This window comes from Triticum urartu, chromosome 3A, assembly GCF_056163025.1.
Source record: "Triticum urartu cultivar PI428250 chromosome 3A, HENAU_Tu73, whole genome shotgun sequence".
Taxonomy (NCBI): domain Eukaryota; kingdom Viridiplantae; phylum Streptophyta; class Magnoliopsida; order Poales; family Poaceae; genus Triticum; species Triticum urartu.
The window spans coordinates 404,078,737-404,086,798 of NC_141875.1; positions in this window are offsets into that span (position 1 = coordinate 404,078,737).

Consider the following 8,062-nt stretch of genomic DNA (forward strand, 5'->3'; position numbering starts at 1 on the left):
AGGGCCACTCCTCGAACACCTTCTTCAGCGTGCCGGACAGGTATACGGTCCCGGCCATGCACCATATCTCGGCGCCGCCCACCTCGAATATGGATCCCTTTTGGGAGCGAGGGACGAGGCAGAACAGTTTCCTCCATAACTCAAAATGGGCCTCGCAGCCTAGGAACAGCTCACAAAGAGCGACAAAGCCCGCGATTTGCAGAATGGAGCCCAGCGTGAGATTGTGCAGTTGGAGGCCATAATACTCCAGGAGACCTCGGAGGAAAGGATGGATTGGAAATCCAACGCCTCTCAATAGAAAGGAAACGAAGCACACTCGCTCCCCTTCTGAAGGATTCGGGAAATTTTCTGCCAAGACTTCGCCCATAAAAGAAGTTAATCCCGCTCGCACTGGGACTAGATCATTGGGGGGAAGGTAGCCTTGCACCTGGAGCTTTGTCAGCTGAGCATGGGATACTGAGAATCTCTCCCAATCACCTTTTTTGGAGCCATGAGGGCGGGAGGAAGAACTAGGAGTGCTAGCCATGTTTGAGTGGTTTCTCCTAGCAAGCTCTAAGGATTTTCCGCATGGTGTGGAATGGCATCTGAGATCCAATCCCTTTAAATAGACGCATTTTTATGGCCAGGGTGTTATGTGCGAAAAATACTCTGACCTTTTGTATTCGTTCGACACGTGAAAGCAGAAGAGACGGATGCACAGGAGCCAAAGGGTATGACATTAAATGAAAACCCGAATATAACTCTTCGGGTCAGATGCTTTGAAGTATTCGGAGGAGGAACCTGCCTTGCAATGCCGAAGACAACCTGCGCGACAGACACATCGTCATTGAAGCCTGGTTCGGGGGCTACTGAGGGAGTCCTGGATTAAGGGGTCCTTGGGCGTCTGGGCTATGTGACGTGGGACGGACTAATGGGTCGTGAAGATACAAGACAGAAGACTTCCTCCCATGTCTGGATGGGACTTTCCTTTGCATGGAGGGCAAGCTTAGCGTTCGGATGTGAAGATTCCTTTCTCTGCAAACCAACTCTGTATAACCCTAGGTCTCTCCAGTGTCTATATAAACCGGAGGGTTTAGCTCGTAGGGGAAGTCATAATCATAATCATACATGCTAGACAATTAGGGTTTAGCCATTACGATCTCGTGGTAGATCAAATCTTGGAACCCCAATACTCATTAAAGTCAATGAAGCAGGATGTAGGGTATTACCTCCATCAAGAGGGCCCGAACCTGGGTAAAATATCGTGTCCCTTGTCTCCTGTTACCACCAATCCTTAGACGCACAGTTTGGGACCCCCTACCTGAGATCTGCCAGTTTTGACACCGATAGGTATCGATAGGTTTCATCAGATACTATTTCATCTCTAGAGCTCACAAACATCCGGGTGAAATAGATAAAAAAGTCTCTTTTGCAAACAAAAGCGTTCAACTATTCAAGCTGCATCAAAAACTTGTGAAGAAATAACACTTATTGTGCTTTGCAAGAAATTATCTTTAAGAATTAGTTTTTGAGTATCAATTGATATTCATGTTGGTTACAGATGACATGGCACTTTCATATAGTCAACAGTTGCTATACTATTAAGTATTAACCATGCCCTTATACACCTAGAGGAAGGCATTAAATCAGGATGACTTGGAAGGGGGCAGAGGAGATGTAAGAAATGGTTCATCATAAGTCTTTCACCAGTATTGTAGTAAAAATTTCATACATGGAAGATTCTAGGCTAAACCATAAATGGATACACTTTTATTCATGCGTGATACTCCAATAGAGCAAGATCATGCATGGAAGTCTCCACATGCTTAGATAGCGGATTACATTGAGCAAAGACTAATGATCAGCATTTATCTTGGTAATGCATATGTCCAGGTGAACCTCCTTGGAGTCCCCGTGCACATTGTTGGGGGTCAAATCATACCATGCGTCTTCCATGTCCACATCGGCGGGAAGGTCCCAGCTCGTCATAGTCCTAGTCAGCTTGGCGTAGCCAGTGTCGCGGCCCACGTACCTCCGAGGTGTAGTAACAGTGAGCACGCACCCGTACATCTGCCTTGTGTCAGTGTCAGCGTCAGCGGCGTTGCCCCTGACGCACACTACAGCGACAGGGCGGTGGCCTGCGCGGGCCTCGCCGGTGCCCACGATCAAGAGGAAGATGTTGCCGTCCTCCTTCGAGACTAGCAGCGGCAGTGATCCTCCAGCGACTCTGGCACGGTGAATGGGTAGCACGTCTTGTACTTGATGTTCTCCGCCAAGGGCCAGTAGTGATAGACGGACGGCTGCGTGAGGTGATGCACGAGGTCCGCCGGCGAGCCCCAAAATAGCATCGGGCACTCATATCAGTAGACAAAGGGCTCCTTGGAGTCATCGACTAGGCCGTGCATGAAACGGGAGTGGTTGTAGGGGACGGTGCGCCAGTTGAATATGTGAGCAAGTTACTATGAGATTTAGTCTAAATAAGCACAAAATAAATCATGACGGCTATAACAGAGATTAAACTAATCATGTGGACTAGCATAGTAGATGAACAGATCGAATCTAGGACACAAACTAGAAACATGAATTCTACCATGATTTCAAACAGGAAGGACAGAAACACATACAGTGCAACGGGAGTAGCACCGTTGGCATTGAGGTTGTCGCCCATGTCGTTGAGGAAGAGGTTGCCGAGGTCGGGGAAGAAGTCATCATCGGTGAAGTCGACGCTGCCAGCAGTCGCGAGTGTGCGCTCCCCAAATTTCAACAGCGCCCGCCGAATGGAGCGGAGAAGGGAGTGGCTATAGGGGACGTTGCGGTGGCCGAATGGAGCACAGGAGTAGCACACGAAGCCATAGATGGTGCTCCTCCCTAGTCTCTATCTCTACTACTCTTCTTTCTTTTTTTATAATATACTACTGTCAAATCGAATAGTACTGCGCCGCCCGCTGCACGCCCGTCTGAACATGCCTCCTCGCCTCCATCAAACCCCTCCGTTAGAGCATCTCCAATGTATGGAGGCGGTGCTGCCTCTAAGCTGGGGCCCACGTTAGTGCCTCTAAACATGAATGAAAGTTCCACAGTGTATAAAGATTTTAACATGCCTCCAAGGTGGAGCCAACCATAAGCCTACAACAAATAAAAAATCCAAGTTACAACTTCTCATCTGCGTGCATGCAGGTCTCTTTCCTCCTCTCTTCTTTTCTTCCACTTGTTTATTCACTTGGAGGTTGCCTCTATTGTTGGAGGCGATGCTAAGCATAGAGGCGGACAAACTAAATCGTGCAGTGTATAGAGGGAGACTAGAAATCCTTAGAGGCGGCCTTAGAGGCGCAAAACATCACATTGTGGATGCCTTTAAACCCGTATGCAAACCGAGAAAGCTACTCCGGCCTGCGGGAGGAAATTTTCTGGTTGCCGTTGGAGAATAATAGAGTCACGTCCAATCCATTTGAGTTAATTGCGTGTATGATTCTCCCTCTATAAAAAGTTAATTGCATCCTTAATCTTGTATTCTAAGTACTCTATGGGTTCCACTTCAGTACAGTGTACATTACTTGCATTGAAGTTTGTAACTATTTTAGATTAGAATATACTAATCCTCCGGTGCTAGTAGTGGAGCAGGACTACTCTAGTCAAGCAAGTTAGGGCATAGTAGTAGGTACTGTAGGGAGTACCAGTACTGTGATCACTCAAGCAAGTTGTCTGGCATCGATATGACCCTACGCTGTTGGTACGTGTCTCGTAAGTCAAGTGGCGTGCTGTAGTCATCATCACCTGTCCACTTCCCGCAACACATATCCGCTTCTCCATCCTTGTCCGCACATAATCGTCCAATCTTCCACCCCCGCTAAGGCGGCTCCCACCGTCATCCGAAACCCAAGCACTAACAATGGCAGAACCAAGCAGCGTCCGCCGAAAGAGTGGCTGGAATTTGCTCCCCACAGAGGTAATCAAGCTCATTGTTTCGCACGTGGACAATCTCAGTACCATGCCGCTCGCCGCGTGCTCGTCAGGGCTGTACCATTTACTCAAAGCCCGCAGGCCAAAGCTTTTTAAGCCAGTTCCTTGCTTGTTAATGCCGCCTGATCTTCAGAAATGGTGTGTCACGCAACATAATGATCATAGGGTGGCAAGCATCAACCCTCTTGACTGCGATCCGATCCACGTCACCCTCAACTACATTAACGGTATGTACTGGGTCGGCATGAACACGTCTTGGATGGTGCTCGTCGATGGTGACGGCAGCTGGATGCTCGTGGAGGTCTAGACCCGACGATTGATCCCCCTTCCTTCGATTAACATTGCACTGCTTTGGCACCGCGGCCCAGAATACTTGAAATCTTAAAGTAGCCAACATGATACCAAGTTTGATTTGCTCAAGGTTGCAATCTGCCAAGTGCCCACAAGATCTGCGAATTATAAAGACTTCAGGCTAATTGCATTCTTCAACCGCGGTCTCGCCTATCTGACAGGTCACTGCGGTAAGTGGATAAATCTGCATGTCGATCGCAGGATTATACATCCTCCATGGTTCTCTGATGCCATTGAACACAAGGGCTTCATTTATGCTGTTGACTCCTTCTATGGCTGGACGTATTGCTGGCCTACTCCAGTCATCGCTGCAAACGGCTGTTACAGCAGTATGTTACTTTCCTATGATGTCATGATGGCTTGCTTATATTACTTTCAACATTTACTGAAAAAATATTCATGCTCATAACATGCTGTTCTTAAGATTGACTACATTAAGAGCCCTTTTTTATTTGACTCCAACTTGATATGATGTTGTAGGCCGCCTGGTGTCCCTACCCTTCATAATCCCAAAATCTTTCAAAGAAAAGTGGCATGGCAGTTGCATGTGGTTCCTGGCTCGATCAGACGACGACGAACGATTGATGATCGTTCACACGTACCGGACGTGTTGTTTCACGGAATACAATCACAGTCACTGCAAGGTCTTTGAGCAGGATCCCGGCTTCTCTAGGCCTTCAGGAATTTTTTACTGCAGGCTGGTAAGTAGCCTGGGTACACGCTCTTTGTTTCTCAGTCTGAATTATTCGATTAACCAGGAGATAACCAATGGCAAGGATCATGATGGCAGCGTGGTTTCGTTCATCAGCAAAACTATGTGTACACAGTGTACCATGCGTCTCTGCATGCACCATACCCTGATATGTGTTGCCACGCTCTGCAGCCCAAAGTATGAGAGAGGTTTGCAAGTATCAGACTTCGACCTGCTGGCTGGAGTTTCCCCGTCACGCACCCATCTAGTTCAAGCGGTTAGCCAATCTCCACAGCTTAATAAATAGTAACGTCTAACTGAGCCAGTTAGTTAGATGCGTACAGTTGGTGTAGTAGGATCTTTATTTAGTTTGATGCATACACTTGTTCTTTTTTGGTAGCCCTTTGGTAATGATGGATGATGTTTGGTTTGGAAGAGAGAGTTGCGTCTTTACTCTTCTGGCCTGCTTACTGCTTCTGTTGCACCCCAGCCCTGGTTGCTGCTGTTGTTGTTTTCAATGTACAATTAGTAATATATTTCGCCTGTTGGTTGAATAAATGTGTTGTTAGAATGACAAACACAATGTTTTGGAAGTCGTTACACGGTCTGATCCTTTAGTGCCCCGTACCATATGTAGCGCATACTATTTTTTGTAGGAACACATTTTCCACTTGTTGATAACATGCAGCCCACTAATGAAGGCCCAATAGAGGAGCCCATAATTAATTGGAAGGGAGGCTCTCACATGAATCCGGCCAAGGTACATGCTCATGGTCCCTTAAACATAAATAAGTAAATAAATAAAGCTAAATGCTCATGCGCCAGTTCTTTATGTTCACGATTTAACATGAGGATATTATTTCCTATGATAGTGTCGTTACATTCAGTTGATATAATTCTTAGGCAAAGATAGCGACCAGTCTTCTTTCTCCCACCATTTTCTTCCTACAACCAGTGGACCCATGCAAATCGTAGTCAATGTCGTAAATAGTTCCGGTCCATTTTTTATTTTTCAATAAGAATGTCCAACCCAGCCCAGCACATTGGCGACAACACTTTATCCTCCACCTTGGTGCGCTCACCGCGGCGCCGCCATCCAGCCCTGCCAACATAGTGAATTGGGAGAGGACTGTAGATGTGAGTATGGCAGTACGGACCCACCAGGTCCACTAACGAACATAAGCAAAGCGCCTCTTTTACTACTCAGATGCACGCCTCGTTTTTTACTCTAATCCACCCTGCTGATATCTGGGACCCACATCATTTTCAACGTATAGTCAATTAACGACATAATTGCATATTTTTTTGAGGATTTGTTCGGAGTAGCAGGCTATAAACTGGGTTGTGCGGTCTCTGTGGCCCGTCTAACAACATGACCAGCCCAACAGTTTTTTCTTTGGGAAAATAGGTAGGCCACTATTTATGTTTGAAGAATACCCAGGCTAGGCTATTTGTTTTCTCTGACTTACTGGGATGCAAATCTTTCAAGACGAGGAGGGGTGCATTCCGGCCTGGCCAAAGAGTTTGGTCAGTATCTATTAAAAGTAAATGGGAAAATTAGTTTCTTTTTTTGTTTTTTTCTTCACTGGTATTTTATATTTCATTGGATTTTAACATGACATAGTACTAATTTAATTTTTAAATTTGTTTTAGTATGGCTAATAATTTTTGGATTAAGAATATTTTGTTCCCCAGCAAAAAATTGTGGATTTTCAAAATTTCACACATTTTTAGTTCAATTTTTTAACCCTGGTACTGACCAGAAAATGGGCAGCAATTCTAAAAATAGAAAATGGAATGCAATAAATTCCATATGAATTAGAAAATGAGTAAAAATTACAAAAATAATAGCAAATGGGTTGTACACGCCACAAATTTCAAGGCTGGCTTGTTTACACAAGGCTTTGTCAGTCAACACACGATTCTAGCAGCAGTGACTGTTGCATGTCCATCCAATGGCCGACGTGCTTCTTCAATCTCTGATCTTCCTGGTCCAGCCGCCTAAACTAGCACCGACGGGAGTGCCTGTTCCCTTCTCTTGTGGCCCGCTGTCATGCCGCACAGCCTTCACCGGCCCACCATACTCCCTCCGCTGCCCTGGCCGCACGCAATCAACTGCCTCCTTATTACGCAAAAAAAATGATTCCTCCCACTGACATCTAGGGCGCACCGATTCGGAGGCTGACCTGTGGGCCTACTAAGTTGATGCGTACGCGGGGCTTTATCAACAAACGATTCTAGCAGCAGTGACCGTTGGATTTGAATTGAACGGTCGTGTTGTTTCTTCAATCGCTGCTCTTCTTGCACCAGCCGCCCAAACCAGCGCCGGCGAGACCACATGCTCCTGCCTCCAGTTGAGGCCTCACCGCCCCCTACTACTCCCACCACTGGCTAGGCCCTGCGGGGACGGTAGACTCACACCACAGCCGAACCAGTGAACCCTCGTACTCCTCTCCGCGTGAGCATCCACTGCCACGTCTTCCCCGGCTCCGTGTCGTCCCCTTCCTAGGCCTCACCGTCGTCCACCGCCCTGGTGCTCTCAGCGCGCCATGGTCAACGTGGTCAACGAACGACATCCATCGGACATGGACTTTACGTGGAGAGGCTGACAGCTGGGTCCATGGCCGCACACAAGGAAATGCCTCCTTATTACGCGCAAAATAATGATTCCTCCACCTAACATCTGGGACCCACCGGAAGGGCCTCTGTAATTCATGAAAAAAAATGTTCCCCCGCTGACTGGTCGGACCCACCACCTATATCTTCGCACGCAAGGAAGTGCCTCCTTATTATGCACAAAAAATGAATACTCCCCCTGCTAGCTGGGACCTAGCTTAGTGGGAGGCTGACATGTGGGCCTACTAAGTTGACGGGGACGGAGGGCTTTGTCAACTTAGTCAATATGAACGATTCTAGCTCAAGTGACCGTACGATGTCCATCCAACGGTCATAGTGCTTCTTCAACCTCTGGTCTTCTTGCTCCAGCCGCCCAAAGCAGCACCGGTTGTGCTACCTGCTCCTGCCTCCCGTGGCCGGCTATGCTGCCGCGAAGGCCTCACCGCCCCCTACTACTCCCACCGC